Raw genomic sequence first — 16731 nt, 5'->3', positions numbered from 1 at the left:
TTGTTTTTACAAATTTTCGGCCAATATGGACGGAGTGGTTTTTTGTAAAAGTAAGCACAGGACAGTCAGCCTCATTTCACAGGCAGCGAAAGTGATGTTAAGAGTAATCAATAAGAGACTTGAAAAAGTAATGGAGGAGAATCTTGGCGAGGGGCAGTTTGGCTTTAGACGGAGTACGGGCACCAGAGATGCAATAGGGCTCCTACGAATCTTAGGAGAAAGGTTTATTGAAAAAGGAAAAGACCTATATATGCGCTTCATCGATCTAGAAATGGCATTTGACAATGTGGTTTGGGACAAGCTGGTGATTATAATGAGGGAAAAGAGGGTGGACTGGAAAACCAGAAGACTTGTAAACACAACATATCATCACCAAACAGCCTCAATTAAAGTGAGAGGAGAAAGTACAAATGGGACTGGACTAGGAAAAGGAGTAAGACAAGGACGCTATCACCTACCCTTTTCAACCTCTACCTGGAAAATATGATTGACCAATGCTCATTAGATGACAAAGGAGTAGAAACTGGAGGAAGAAAAGTAGGTTGCTGATGACATGGTCCTTCTAGCCACAGGGGAAAAAGAATTACAGGATTTGGTGGACACCATTGAAGCTAACGGGTAAAAATTATGGAATGAAAATTATCACAAAAATAGAAGGAAATAAAGACATAAAAATTATGCTGAATGGAGAAATATTAGAACAGATGCAAAATTTTTACGTATCTTGGAAGCATGATAGACACCAACTGGAAGTGCACCACAGAAATTAAAACAAGGATAGCAATGGCAAAAGAGGCATTTTATAATAAAAGGAGAATTTTCTGCAGCGGTCTGGACAGAGAACTCAGGAAGAGACTCATAAAATGTCTTGCATGGAGTGTTCTTTTGTAAGGCGCTGAAACATGAACTTTGAGGAAAAAAGACAGAGAAAGGCTGGAGGCTTTTGAGATGTGGACATGGCGGAGGATGGAAAGAATAAGTTGGATGGACAGAATAAAAAATGAAGAAGCACTGAGAAGAGTGGGACAGAAAAGACAGTTACTAGATGTAATAAAAAGAAGAAAAGGAAATTGGATTGGGCATATATTAAGAGAGAGTGACGGACTGATAAAACAGTTTTAGAATCTTTTACGTAGAAGGGAAAAGGAAGCGAGGAAGGAAGAGATTTCAGATAGTGGATGATGTGATGGACGGCACAACATACAGCAGCCTTAAGAAGGAAGTTATGGATCGCAGAAAATGGAGAGGCAGAGGACCTGATAATATAGCAGAAAACTAATGATGATGATGTATAAATATTACACTTACTGTTTACACCTTGTCTAACCGTAGAGAAATGGCGTTTGTGCCGATTAAGTCATAAAATGAACAGCTGTTTTCCAGGCGCCATATTTAGCTGGGCTGGCAAATTCGCTTCAGTCCTTAACATGTAAACGCGACAGCGAGAAACGCTTTCCGAAATTCGGTTTTCGTCTTCCGAAAGAAATGTCGCAAATATAGTGACTGATAGTTTCTTTTAAAAATTATTTTCATTTGTTTTGAATTCGCTGGCTTGGTTGGTTGGTTGATGGTAACTTTGCTGTTGTTTAGCATTGGGTGACTGTGCATTTCCAAATATATCTGCTTGGAAGAATACAACATGAATTTAGCCCTGTGTTATAATCTTTCTAAAAATGTGCAAACTCATTAAATCCTGAACTTTACTATTAATCTCTCTAATTAAATAAAAGTGGTCCCTGTGCGTTAATGATCTGCCTAGTAATGCTATTCATGAAACGGTCCCTGCGCATTGATAATTTTCGTAGCGAACTGATCTCGAAATCAAAGTATCTTACGTCGTGATGAACTGCTTAGAAACGCGGTGTTTTGCTGTTCTCTGTGGGGCAGCTGCAAATTTCTAACTGCAGTTGCTGAGAGCTTAGTGCAATGCTCCCCACAGCAAGTAAACTGTTTTACACACATCATGGAGTGAGACACCTTTAAACAAAAATGATTGGATCGAAGATGGGGACAACGCCCTTAGGCGAAATATTTCTTTAACAGACAGTTTATAAATTATCAGTTATTATTACTTGCATGAAGATCATGTTACAACGCTCATTAACATTAATACAGGGCAACATTTATATCAGACTCTTACTCTCACAAATGTTGGACAAATAATTAATTAATAAACACGAAAAGTACCTTACAGTGAAAATTACTCAGTCCTCAATGAAAAATCTGAAGTTCCCTGATATGGATGTTTCATTCAACAATGACTCCAAACTAGGCGCTACTTCAATGCAGCTAAATAAAAAATATTACCTTAACTCCTCTTCATATTCTTTTCTAGTGTCATTACATACCACTTCATTCTAAATCACTAATGGAATCTTTCTCCTCTGTTTCCCAGCATTCAAACAACTCATTTACTGGAACACAGATGCCCGTAACATTGCCACGAGCCCTCGTCGGCGTCTGTCTCATTACTCCCGTAACAATAGAAATCCCTCGCTCCTCATTGCCAATCAGCGTTGACAAAACAAGCGTATCTTCCAGTGACACAGCTACTCTGACCAAAGATTACGCGCAAATAATTCGTAATTCAAAACTGTCGCCTAGCGTTTGAGACATCCAAAGTACGTACAAATTCCAGAAATGTAAATGACAAACTCCCAACAGATCTGTTTCAGCACGAACAGAATATGAGACAAGCTCTGTAACTGAATTGGAGCGTTCCTTTCAAATCGAAAACAGAGTGAGAGTATTAACGGAGTGAAATCTTAGGACTAACAGTAGCTTCAGGCGAACAATAACGAAATATATATATTGTATTGTTCTGAGCAACTTCCTTCACCTATTTGGCCTCTTCTGATATCGACTATTATTGCAATTCTTTTCCAACCTCCGCTGCTCATTCCTTCCACTTTTCTCTAATTCTTGGTTCGAAACATTTCTACACAGTATACGGCCCAGCTAAGATTTTTTAATATTTCCGAGCACTTAAAGACTTCTCTTCCTTCCCCCATTTCCTTCACTGCCCTTTCATTCTTAAGTCTGGCAGTCCACTTCACCTTAACTATATTTCTTAATATCTTCCTTCTTTCATTGTAACTGCCTATGATTCACTTCTGTATAACAGAACACTCCAGCCTTAAAATTTAGCAGACATTTTCCTCAGCTCCGTAGGAATTCTTCCAGATGTTAATAACTGCATCTTTTTCAAATGCTTTTCTTCCCACACATATTCTCCTCCTCCTGTAAAGCTTCCGTTCCATGTCATTAAATTTCCCAAGTACAGAATGGACTTCACTTGTTTTATCTTTTTCCCCATGCTAGAATATGTTAACTGAAGCTTCCTTCCTACTTATTCTCATGACTTTTGCCTTTCCCATACTCCTCACGCCTCACTGGAACACTCTTTAACATCTGCTGTAGTTTCTCTTCTGATTCCGCTAGCACCGCTTGATAATGCGCGTGTTTTATAGCCTTTAGCTTTTCCTCTTGAGTCTTCTATCCATATGTGTTGAACAGCTTCGGTGACAGTGAGCATCCTTGGCTTACAAATCTTCAAATACACTCCTCTTACAATTCCTCATTCCCTACTGCTATTTTTTGCTCCACATCGGCTTTATCAAGGAAGTGTTACAGGATTAGTGGTTCCGTGTCATCTGTCCAAAAGGGCAAAAGCAGACTACTAATATTACTACCACGTTTGGATACCACTGAAGCATATGATGTACAACAGAAGGCCTTTTCTGGGTTTTGTTTCAGCTTCCCTTTCTGACAAGATGAACTTGATTATTTCAGAATGGGATCTTTTCTGCTCACCACAACAGGTTGTTGCTCTGCTCACTGTGGGTTTATTTGTCTAGCAAACTGTCCAGTCGTCAATTATCTAACCAAAGCTTCCTTTGTCTGCAGGGTGTATACGCGGACAAGGAAAAAAAATTCCCGGATTTGCCAGTTAAAAACACACTTTCTCCCAGATGACAACATACTTTTTCCCTATTAACTGATAGTATATTTTCTCTCTGAACTGTATAACTTATCAGTCCTCCTTTGAATGGTTATGGTTTTATACAGGGGCGTAGAATTTCCCGGCGCTTTAGAAGACGAAACACAGGGGAAAAAAAACACGTTTTGGAAAGATCTTTGATGAGCAGCAACAGGTAAGCTGCATATTTTTGTATTACGAAAGTATAAATTCGAATTCCACCAAACACTGCATGTTACTTTCCAAAGTATTGAAATCAAGATTGCGATGCGCTTTTGTAACCAGGCACAGCTCATGTCACGTGATCTCGCCAGCCGATGACAGCGGGTATTCTGAGCTCAGGACACATGATGCAGTCAGCTAATAGCAACATTACTGTTAACCCTCTAACGGTAAGGTGAAGTTTCCTGACATAAACGGTAATGTGGGGTTGGATCAGACCCCACACTCCAAATATAGATTTTTTGGGGTAAAATAAAAAATGAATAATGGGAGAAAGTTTTATTATCAATTAAACACATAATATTTGTTATAACAACAAGTTTTTTATTTTTATAGTCAATAAGTAAGAATATAAAGTATTTTGGAAAAAAAATAGGAACTTGATTACAAAAAATAGCTTAATAGAAATTCTCTATAAAATTATTGAAAACGTAGTAAAAATCAATAGATTCAGTCATCAACTAGAAACTTTAGAAATTCTAAACATAGGACCTAAATGAGAAACATCTCTTACTAATTGCAGAAAATAATTAGAGTGTCAGCAGTTTCGAAATATGAAGTTCTCAATAATAAATGTCTTTGTACACATAATGTAGTAGGAACAAATAATAAATGAATAATGTTATCCTGGAAACGATCACATACCCCCCTGAAAATACATATTTGGCACAATTTATCACATCTCAGTTTCTTTACAGCCAGGGCATATAATAACTTTATGCTCCCCACATATAGAACGATTACAATTACTACAAAAAGCATTCCCCTACCTATCTTTTGATCTGTCACAAAAATCACATCTTTTCTTTAGTGGCAGTGCTTGGGTAGGCTTGTCTAATTCGATTGGTTCTTTTTCTAAAAGTTTTCCAATAGACGAACGGAGCTCACAGGGAAGATGTGTGTTCAAAAAATGGCTCTGAGCACTATGGGACTTAACATCGATGGTCATCAGTCCCCTAGAACTTAGAACTACTTAAACCTAAGTAACCTAAGGACATCACACAACACCCAGTCATCACGAGGCAGAGAAAATCCCTGACCCCACCGGGAATCGAACCCGGGCGCGGGAAGCGAGACGCTACCGCACGACCACGAGCTGCGGACAGAAGATGTGTGTTATTCAACCTCTTTTCCATAAGAGGTTTTGTCAAAGAGAGCGCAAGATTTTTGAGAAATGATATTCTCGCGTCATTTGAAAAACTGTCCATTTTGCTATTGCTTTTGTAAATGATAAAACTGTTTATAGCAGCGATGTCTAAAATAGCATAAAAGTACCCGCATGGACCATCTTCTCGATTTTCTTTTTGTGTCCTTCTGTGGCAAAGCATATCTAATACATCGACCCCTACTTTAGTCAGATTGTAGAACTCCACAATTTCAGACTTATTTGATTTTTCATTTATCTCTCCAGATAAGTGCATAGACGAAAGCAGTAAAACTTTTTTTATTTTACTTTGGGGTAAATGACACCAAAGTTTTGCCGTCCTGATGCATAAATGTTGAAGAGCCTACCGGAGCGGAAAGCAGCATTGGTGGTGGTATTTGCGGTTTGTTCCTCCTCGATGTACCTACAAGTGTGAGTTTCTTCTGTAGGAGGGCGTCAGTCACCTCCAGTGAGGAGAACCAATTGTCCGCTGTAATGTTTCTATTCGAACCCCTGATAGATTTCGTCAGGCGCAAAACATACTGGGCAGGTAAAGGCAAATCTCCAGGTCTCCTCTTTATTCTGTTGTCCTTGCCAGTGTATGGAATGCCATGCAAAAAAACAGAATGTCCTTAGTGACATATTTGTAATGGGTTTCGATGAGATATACGTTTTGAATGGAAAGGCGCCCCGAAAAGTCAGTAGAGTCTCATCTACTGTGACATAATCAGATGGACTGTAATTTTTTTCACTGTTAGATTCAAACATGTCCCACACTTCTCTGAAAGCCGCAAATTTGTCGTTGATTTTTCTTGCCTCTCTGGCGGCTTTATCATCGAAGCGGAGGTTTTCTAGAAGAAATGCAAACATTTTCTTGCACATAGTGCAACGGAAGCCCGGAGTTCCATAGGTTGCTGTGAACATCTCATCTACACTGAGCATAGAATTTTTTAGGCCACCACTCATGAAGAAAAGGCCCATCAACCCTTTTATTTCAACGCTCTGTTGGTGAATGAAACCACTGGACCGTATTGTACTTTTGCCTAGATTTCTCGATTTCAAGATTTGTATACAAAACAATTTTTTCTATAATTTTCGAATCTATAAATAATAAAAATATTACCAATTCACTAGTGACCCCCTTGCTTCCTCACGTGAGCCAGGGAGATGAGTAAAAATATTTGACGCTGATGTCCTAGAAAATTTTGAATGGATGGGTTTGTTGGTCCATAACGTCTCGTAAGTCTTTACCTAGCTCAAAATTTCTCTCATCATCTACATCTGACTGACAAGGGAACCTCCCCATCGCACTCCCCTCAGATTTAGTTGTAAGTTGGCACAGTGGATAGGCCTTGAAAAACTGAACACAGATCAATCGAGAAAACAGGAAGAAGTTGTGTGGAATTATGAAAAAAATAAGCAAAATATACAAACTTAGTAGTCCATGTGCAAGATAGGCAACATTAAGGATAATGTGAGCTGAGGAGTGCTGTGGTCCCGTGATTAGCGTGAGCAGCTGCGGATCGAAAGGTCCTTGGTTCAAGTCTTCTCTCGAGTGAAAAGTTTAATGTCTTTATTTTCGCAAAGTTATGGTCTGTCCGTTCGTTCATTGACGTCTCTGTTCACTGTAATAAGTTTAGTGTCTGTGTTTTGCGACCGCACCGCAAAACCGTGCGATTAGTAGACGAAAGGACGTGCCTCTCCAATGGGAACCGAAAACATTTGATCGAAAGGTCATAGGTCAACCGATTCCCCCACAGGAAAACACGTCTGATATATTCTATACGACACTGGTGACGGCATGTGCTTCACATGACAGGAATATGTTGTCGACCCACCTAACTTGTACACTTGGCGAATGGGTAAAAAGATTCTTCTACCTTGTCCGATTTAGGTTTTCTTATGGATGTGATAATCACTCCCAAAAAAGTGACGAAAGCATAAGAGTTTGTCACATAAACTGCAACAAATGAATGCAACAGTTTCACAGTCTCACAGTTTTCCCTGTGCTATGTCAAAACATATGTTTTTAACGTTTTCAAATTTTTCCGTGTGTAGACCGTCAATCCTGCATATGTCCAAGCAAATCTGAACATGTCCTGGAATTTTGGAGAGCGAAGTTGATTATGTGTGGGTGCCTGAACTTTGATAATTGTCTGAAAACAAAAAATTAAACTTTTAACTCGGGGGTAGACTTGAACCAAGGACCTCTCGTTCCGGAGGTGCTCACGCTAACCACGGGACCACGGCGCTCCTCAGCTGACAATATCCGTGATGTTCCCTATCCTGCGCATGGACTACTCAGTTTGTATATTTTGCTTATTTTTTTTCATACTTCCACACAACTTCTTCCTCTTTTCTCGATTGATCTGTGTTCAGTTTTTCAAGGCCTATCCACTGTGCCAACTTATAACTAAATCTGAGGGGGGTGCGATGGAAAGGTTCCCTTGTGAGAATTATCAAACTCGACTGCTCCTGCCACACAATGAAATACATCATCCTCGTCATCAGTATTAGATAATACATCATCCTCGGTTTCTGAACAGTTTTCTGCATCGATATAGTCGCCACCCTCTGACTCAGCCTCCTGTCGGAGAAACTCGTTGTATATATCCTCAGGAGTTCTAAGGAGTTGATGCGCCATTTTAGTAAGATACTAGAAGAGAAAACAAAACTTAGATGTAATATAAACATCAATATGAGGTTGAATCCTCCCCACAAAAGAAACTAATAAGTGTGACGTAAACAGTAAGGTGGGGTCGGATCCAACCCGAGCGCGGGTAATGTAGGTTTCGGATAGAGAGGGTAGCTGCAGGTCACTCGACACTGACATGGCCTCCTCAGCGTTCTCGGGACGACTGGCTGATTGGGCAGCTGGAACCACAGCGCTCTCAGAAAAGGGAGTGGGGAGTTATAAACAAAACAGACTCGCTGGGGTCGGATCCAACCCAAACCTTACCGTTAGAGGGTTAAGAAGCGCTAACACAGAAAAAGCGAATGGTTTAAATTAATATACATAGTGTTGCTACACGAAAAGCGAAGCTTGGAATATAACATTCGTCTATAAGATTAATACGTTGCAAGAGAAGCTAAGCTTTCACATATAATGTTGGTCTTTTATGCGCGTGTTACAATGTAAGATGTATCACACAAATGTGCCAGTAAAATTTTTAATAACGACATAAATGTCTGATCTTCTGGGCTCGAAATTCATATAACGGCTCGTCATCAAAGAGTTGAATTTTAAATGAGAGTCAAACGCTCTGTGATTTAAGAAATTCATTGTACATTTTCGCACATAGTTCATCTTGCGTAAAAGGAAATTTACTCTGATAGCAAAGCTTTTCAAACCTCCATTCGGAATATTTTCCGCGACCTGTTAGAAATAGGTTCGTTTCTGCAGTTGCCAGAGAGCGCCAGATGACAGGCGTCACCGCGCTTGCGTAGCTACCATGACGTAGGGAGCCCGTATGTTCGTAAGTGTAAAACATTCAAAGATCTTACATTATGTCATAAAAGAAACAAGACATCAGAGGATACTCCAAGAGCATCGGAATTTCGTGTCCCATACTAAAATTTGTACATTTAAAGTGCATATTCGTATGTCCAGATTCCCAATGAAGTAGGCCACGACCTCATGTTAAGCTTTTCAATGTTTTCTGGATGTAAATTTTCTTGGAGTACCAGTACTACGTTATCTCATGTATGGTTCTTTATTATGGCATAATACCATACGTGCTAAAAGTTGAAAACGTGCACTTGAAAATGCAGCGAACAGTGTGTGGAATTAAACACTTTGTTTCAAATATACTGTCTGCATCAGCGGAAAAGATTAATAAAAGAAAATTTCTTTAGCAAACCGACAAAAATATCTTCATTGTTGCCGGTCGTGTAACCGAGCGGTTCTAGGCGCTTCAGTTCGGAACCGCGCTGCTGCTACGGTCGCAGGTTCGAATCCTGCCTCGGGCATGAATGTGTGTGATGTCCTTAGGTTAGTTAGGTTTAAGTAGTTCTAAGTCTAGAGGACTGATGACCTCAGATGTTAAGTCCTATAGTTCTTAGAGCCATTTGAACCTTTTCTTCTTCATTGTTCTGCAAGGCAATTAATGTTTGACTGTCAGAAAGGTGGAAATAAAATAAAATCTGCAACTAACAACACATTTTAGCCTTCCGTAATTATGTGAATGTATTTTAATTGACTTGAAAGCCCCCGGCCACAGAAATCTGTTTTGTTTTCATTTGACGTGAGAGCAGTAAAAGAAGAGGAAACAGCAAAATAACTAAATGTAAACACGCGTCACGTGGAGACTACCTACTTCCCCACTATAACTCAGACTGCCCTGCGCATCAGCCCCGGATCTATGATATTTCCGAACCGGGGCAATACCCCGCCACTCCCCCGAGCGTTTGAGATAGAACGTGAAAAATTAGAAAAAATCGAATTTTCAGAAATATATTCATTTTGTAGCGCAAATCTTTCTGAAGCGTCCAATGCATAAAACATGTGTGTTCGAGGAAATATAAAGACATGTTATTTGGTCGTAAGTGTGCCAAAGTGCAGTGCCACACCTCTTCACACAGCATTCTCCTATCGCACGTCACTATATTTCGCTGTGTGGAATTGAAATGTGTATATTTTGTAATGGATACCATCAAACTATATACAGGACAGTGGAAATTAAAACGTCCTGTGGTGCCTCTCATGCTTACAGTAGGCCGGATTGACATCCTGTCCCTAAAAGAAATCTTCAGAAAATTTGCACTCTTTATTCCCTATCAGCTAACAGCTTGCTACTTTCCAGAATGAGATTTTCACTCTGCAGCGGAGTGTGCGCTGATATAAAATTTCCTGGCACATTAAAACTGTGTGCCGGACCGTGACTCGAACGCGGGACCTTTGCCGTTTGCGGGCAAGTGCTCTACCAACTGAGCTATCCAAGCACGACTCACGCCCCGTCCTCACAGCCTTACTTCTGCCAGTACCTCGTCTCCTACCTTCCAAACTTAACAGAAGCTCTCGCAGGTTCGAATCTTGTCTCGGGCAGGGGTGTGTGTGATGTTCTAAGGTAGGTTAGGTTTGAGTAGTTCTAAGATATAGGGGACTTGATGACCTCAGATGTTAAGTCCCATAGTGCTCAGAGCCATTTTAACACGTAATCTTTCTTACCTGTTATTCGTTTATTTCCACTCCAGTAGTCTGAATTTATGGATTTCGCTAGTAATTATAACAACGCTCATCTTTCTCTAACCCAATCAACCATACAATCAGAGAGCGGTTGGCATTCATCCGTTCGGCCTTACTCCGCTCAGTTCGTAGAGCCCCTTTTGTCTGTAGGAAAGTTTGTTTCTCCATGCGACGAGGATTCCCCTGACAGAGACATCATGTACACTATGCACGCATTCACAAATAAACTCACGATTCATTCAGAAATCAACTTAGAATGTGTTCGAAAATGTTCAAAAACCGACAGGGATGCGTTTCAAAATCATATGAGTAATCGATAGACTAACGTATGCTGGATGCTTGGCGCTTTGTGAAACATGGTTTTTTTTCTTCAAAGGAAGACGGTGATGTACAATATGTACATGAACCAAGAGGGAACAATTAGATTGGAAGATCATGAGCGAAGTTCTCGGATTGAAAACGGATGCAGTATTTTGTCTTTATTATTCAGTCTATACACCAAAGCGCCAATGACGGAAATAAAAAGCGAGGTTAAAGAGTGGGATTAAAATTCAGAGTGAAAGGATATCAATGACAAGATTCGCTGACGATATAGCTAGTCTTAGCGAAGGTGAAGAAAAATTGCAAGATCTGTTGGAGGGAATGAACTGCCTAATGAGTGCAGAATATAGATTGGATGTAAACCGGAGAAAGACAAGAGCGGTGAGAAGCAGCAGAATTGAAAACACCAAAATTGGTGGTCACGAAGAAGAAAAAGATAAGGAATTCTGTTGCCTTGGAAGTAAAATAGCCAACGACGGACGAGGCAAGGACGACCAAGAAAGCTTTCCTGGCCAAGATTAGTCTACTAGCATGAAAAGTAGGCCTTAAGTTGAGGAAAAAATTCTCAGAATATATGCTTGGAGCACAGCGTTGTATGGTAGTGAATCATGGGAATCATGGACAGTGGGGAAAATCGTAACAGAAGAGAATCAAAGCAGTTATGGTGCTACAGAAGAATGTTTAAAATCAGGTGGAGTGATAAAGAGTAAGGGGGTTCTCTGCAAAATCGGAGAGGAAAGGCTATATATGCATGAGAAGACAGAGATTGGAATTCATCCAGCAAGTAATGAGGACGTAGCGTGCAAGTGCTGCACTGGATGGGAGGGGCGGGGAGGGGAGGGGAGGGGAAGGGAAGGGGAGGAAGCATTTCGCTTTCCGATTTTTTCATTGTCGCTCGTTCTCTCTCTCTCTCTCTCTCTCTCTCTCTCTCTCTCTCTAAATGTAGAATCTTAAGCCCCATAAAACCACACAGCATTGATAACTGTGTTGTAGTGTCTCAGTTCGTGTTTTCAGATGCATTTTATTGTTGTATCTATTTTTTCTTAATCTGAAATAGGTTTCCATTTACTGACGAATCAACGAATCTCCTAATTAATCTTTTCCAGCAAATATTCGTGAACTGTTTCGTCTAAATATATGAACTGATAAAATCTCTCGATTATCCCTTACGTAAGTTTTAAAATTTTGGGTGCCAGGTTGTTGCCCAACATGTATTTTTTCCCCAAATGAAATTTTGAGCTCTTCCTTGTGATTCATTGAGAATTTCTGTTTGCTTTTGTGCTGCTGTAATGTTTTGACAGACTAATTTATATGCTCATACACTTGCAAAGTGACAGTTTATTTAGATAACTGGGAGTCTTTCTACCATTATCATGTCAGTAAACTATCACACCGGCCAGTCATGTTAGTTTTAATTATAGAAATCTGTTGTCATCAAAAGCACTTGCATAGATATGCGATAAAAATGAGAGCGCTAGTTTTGCCGTGACCAGGATTCGAACCTGGGTTATTGCGGCCACAACGCAATGTCCTAACCACTAGACGATCACGGCTGCTGCTGCTCCTCCTCGACACTCCCCTCATCTTCTGGTCTCCAAGCGTACCCAACAGGAAGGGGCAAAAAATCGCCCGCTGCGCTCCCCTTAACACATCGACGCAGTGGGTCAATTCGCAGAGCTACTGCGGGAAGAAGCGCACCGCCGCAACCACTATATGACTCCACAACTACATCTAGATCCTGTCATCCAACTGCTGCTCCCGTACTTCTCGTTGTCACTGTAGCGCCACATACATATGCGATGCAGCTTGCAGAAAACGAAGTTCCAAACAGATTTTCGCTGTCATCTTTACGCGAATAGATTTTGATAATCGTTTCAATTAACTGTATATATGGATAACTTTTCGACTCATCAGTGTGATCAGCGGTATCTTCGTCGTAATAACTCAAAGACAGCTTTCGATTTCCGTACACATGTCGAAGGATACAGAAGGAGGAGATTGTTGAAGAAGATATGTTTAAAAATGTTATCTGCGCCAGTTTATGCTTATGAGACAGTTTTATTACACCTGTCTAGAACATCTTGATTGTCAGTAGTTCGAAGTATAACTGATGGAAAATTATTGTATACCAACATTTGAAAGATTCTCAATGGCTAGAAAATTTACGAATAATTAAAGGCGCATTCCTATTCCTATATAGCGATTTTCGATAGTTCTGTCGCTAGCCACCGATTGCGTGTGAGAATCCAACCACTAAAAGAAAGAATGAAATTAGCCAGCAGTATAGTTAATTCTTTACAGACGAATGGAAAAACTGGTAGAAGCCAACCTCAGGGAAGATCAGTTTGGATTCCGTAGAAATGTTGGAACACGTGAAGCAATACTCACATTACGACTTATCTTAGAAGAAAGATTAAGGAAAGGCAAACCTACGTTTCTAGCACTTGTAGACTTAGAGAAAGCCTTTGACAATGTTGACTGGAATACTCTCTTTCAAATTCTAAAAGTGGCAGGGGTAAAATACAGGGAGCGAAAGGCTATTTACAATTTGTACAGAAATCAGATGGCAATTATAAGAGTCGAGGGACATGAAAGGGAAGCAGTGGTTGGGAAGGGAGTGAGACAGGGTTGTAGCCTCTCCCCGATGTTATTCAATCTGTGTATTGAGCAAGCAGTAAAGGAAACAAAATAAAAATTCGGAGTAGGTATTAAAATCCATGGAGAAGAAATAAAAACTTTGAGGTTCGCCGATGACATTGTAATCCTGTCAGAGACAGCAAAGGACTTGGAAGAGCAGTTGAATGGAATGGACAGTGTCTTGAAAGGAAGGTATAAGATGAACATCAACAAAAGCAAAACTAGGATTATGGAATGTAGTCGAATTAAGACGGGTGATGCTGAGGAAATTAGATTAGGAAATGAGACACTTAACCCTTTGTTGCCTGACGGTACTTAAAAGTACCAGTAAGTTTTGACTCTCATTATTTTCTCGTGGCGCAGTTTCGTGATCTGAGAGCCTGTCGGTACGTAACAGTAACTCTGCTCTACTGTTTCATAGATGTTACTGTGCAATACATAGACCTCTCTGGTGGTCAGAGCATGAAATTGTTTTTCGCGCGCTGCTGTGAAAACAGAAGATTGTATGTGCTTGTTTCCATGGTGTTGCCTGAATTTGCGCGCAATTTATTTATTGAAACTTCCGTTGAGTTTCCCATTGCACGTACTTATCTTCTTTGTTTTTTATAATAGTTTGAAGCATTACGTTACATGTGAATGAGATAAAGTGGAAAATATAAGGCGGACTTATTAGTACCGTCAGGTTGTGTGAACACTTTTTGTAGCAACAATGCGTTACCTCTCACTAGTTGTTCTGTCCACTTTTTCTCACATAGAAATCGGTAAATACATTTCCCTGTGGAGCAATTAGAACAAACAGGAAAGGTTTGCCAGGCAATTTACCTAAAGAAAAATGTCTAAATCAAATCACAGAGAGTCATCTTTAGACCTAACAGTATTTCAATGGAAGGAAAATAATGTAGTGTATTTTGCGTCAAACTTCCATGGCACTGAACAGAGCGTAGTGACAAGAAAACAGAAAGATGGAACTAGTATGACTATACCATGTCCATTTATTGTATGTGATTACAATAAAAACATGGGTGGTGTGGATCATGCAGACAGATTACGTTCAACTTATGGTCTTGACAAGCGATCAAAGAAATGGTGGCACCGTCTCTTCTGGGGAGCAATAGAAATTGCTTTTGTCGATGCTTACGTCATTTTCAGTGATCTACATGGGGCACTGCCACTGCTGGAATTCAGGCGTGCTGTGGCACTAGGGCTAATGAATGAACAGCAAGTGCCAAATCTCAAAAAGAGAAACTCTGGTAAAGATGAAATAACTCTCCCAAATAGAAGGAAGGATAACTTTTCTATTCCGAAGGATGTACGTCTTGGCAACAGAGGAAACCATTTTGTAGTGTTCAGTTGTAAAAGAGGACGATGCGAAATGTGTGCGAAAAATAAAATTCAGCCGAGAACACATTCACAGTGTAGTACATGTAAAGTGTATTTGTGCTGCAATGAGAAAAAGAACTTTTTCCTACAATTTCATGAGGTATCACACTAAATATGTGATATGTATATACTGTCAAAAATGTATAGCTAAGTTACTATGTATTGTGAAGTTGCTCTAGAATAAATCTACGTGAAATTTTAAAAAAATTCAGAAATATCATATTTCTGTTAATTAATTTTCTAATGTAAAAATATTTAATATTTATGTGGAATAAAGTACAACTTATAAAAATTGGAGCATTTTTCTGCGCATGTTGTGATTCTGTCCATGGAGTCTGACGGTACTTCTGAGTACCAGGAGAGAAAAAAGTTGTGAAAAATAAAATAAAATTTTACAAAAAATCCTGCCGTCATTTGAGGCCACAATAGCATAAATTCTGCAAAGAAAATGTTAAAAAGTAAATTTTTTCTTATGTCAGGAAACAAAGGGTTAAAGTAGTAAAGAAGTTTGGCTATTTGGGGAGCAAAATAACTGATGATGGTCGAAGTAGAGAGGATATAAAATGTAGACTGGCAATGGCAAGGAAAAGGGTTTCTGAAGAAGAGAAATTTGTTAACATCGAGTATAGATTTAAGTGTCAGGAAGTCGTTTCTGAAAGTATTTGTATGGACTGTAGCCATGTATGGAAGTGAAACATGGACGATAAATAGTTTGGACAAGAAGAGAACAGAAGCTTTCGAAATGTGGTGCTACAGAAGAATGCTGAAGATTCGATGGGTAGATCACATAAGTAATGTGGAGGTACTCAATAGAATTGGGGAAAGAGGAGTTTGTGGCACAACTTGACAAGAAGAAGGGACCGGTTGGTAGGACATATTCTGAGGCATCAAGGAATAACAAATCTAGCATTGGAGGGCAGCGTGGAGGGTAAAAATCGTAGAGGGAGACCAAGAGATGAATACACTAAGCAGATTCAGAAGGATGTAGGTTGCAGTAGGTACAGGGAGATGAAGAAGCTTGCACAGGATAGGGTAGCATGGAGAGCTGCATCAAACCAGTCTCAGGACTGAAGACTACAACAACAAACAACATAGTTAATGATCAAACAAATAGGTTTTGCCGATTCTAGGAACATTGTCGAACATGGTCGTTTAGGTGGTGCAGGTGTTATGGTGCGGGGAGCCACAACATTGCATGGACGTACTGACCTTGAAACCGCTGAGTGCGGTAAACTCAGAGGTCAATGTTATTGTGACACTATACTTGGGCGTCTTTTCAGGGGTGCTTTCGGCCCTGATTTCATTTTCAAGGGTGATAATGTGCGACCGCATCGAACAGAGCAGACGGAGCAGCTCTGAAACGAGACGATATTTGGCGAATGGATTGGCCTGCCCGTACCCCCGGCTTAAGTGTCATCGAGTACGTGTGACACGCGTTGGGAAGTCGTACTCAAGGATGTCCACATGGACGAAACTACAATTCAGTACTTGGTAACCGCCCTGGGGGAGGAATTTAATGTCCTACCGCAATAACTCCTTGCCAACCTTACAAAGCATGCACTGTCCGCCGTGGTGAGTACACGCCTTATTAAGAATAATTTATCGCCGTGTGTAACGTCCAGGGGACCACCATAAATCGCGGCGACTTCAGTGCAATTATTGTCTTTCAATAAAAATGTCATTCCTGTTCGTCTCGCTGTGCATTTCTTTCAGTTACCTTCTCTACTAGACTAGTGTTTCTTTCTATGTATGGTACACGTTTCATTGAGCTATGTTATTTGGCAATGACATACATACCACGGGAAAGTTACTTTCGTTCTTAAGCTTTGCAAACCAGCATAAGATCTCGAGGTGTGCAAACGT

General features: G+C 40.1%; 1 protein-coding gene and 1 non-coding gene across 2 annotated transcripts in view; one reads left to right on the top strand and one right to left on the bottom strand.

Moving 5' to 3' along the window:
• LOC126101418 (chondroadherin-like protein) overlaps nucleotides 1–16731 on the top strand; it is a gene marked incomplete at its 3' end in the record, with an annotated part of 212176 nt that overhangs the window by 98248 nt on the left and 97197 nt on the right. The window lies entirely within an intron of this gene.
• On the bottom strand, nucleotides 12333–12404 carry Trnah-gug (transfer RNA histidin (anticodon GUG)). The gene has a single exon. It is a non-coding gene; the product is annotated as a tRNA-His (tRNA).

The sequence above is a fragment of the Schistocerca cancellata genome, chromosome 9 (genome assembly GCF_023864275.1).
Source record: "Schistocerca cancellata isolate TAMUIC-IGC-003103 chromosome 9, iqSchCanc2.1, whole genome shotgun sequence".
NCBI lineage: Eukaryota > Metazoa > Arthropoda > Insecta > Orthoptera > Acrididae > Schistocerca > Schistocerca cancellata.
The sequence above is the reverse complement of the archived record's forward strand: the minus strand, read 5'-3'. Positions and strand labels throughout refer to the sequence as shown.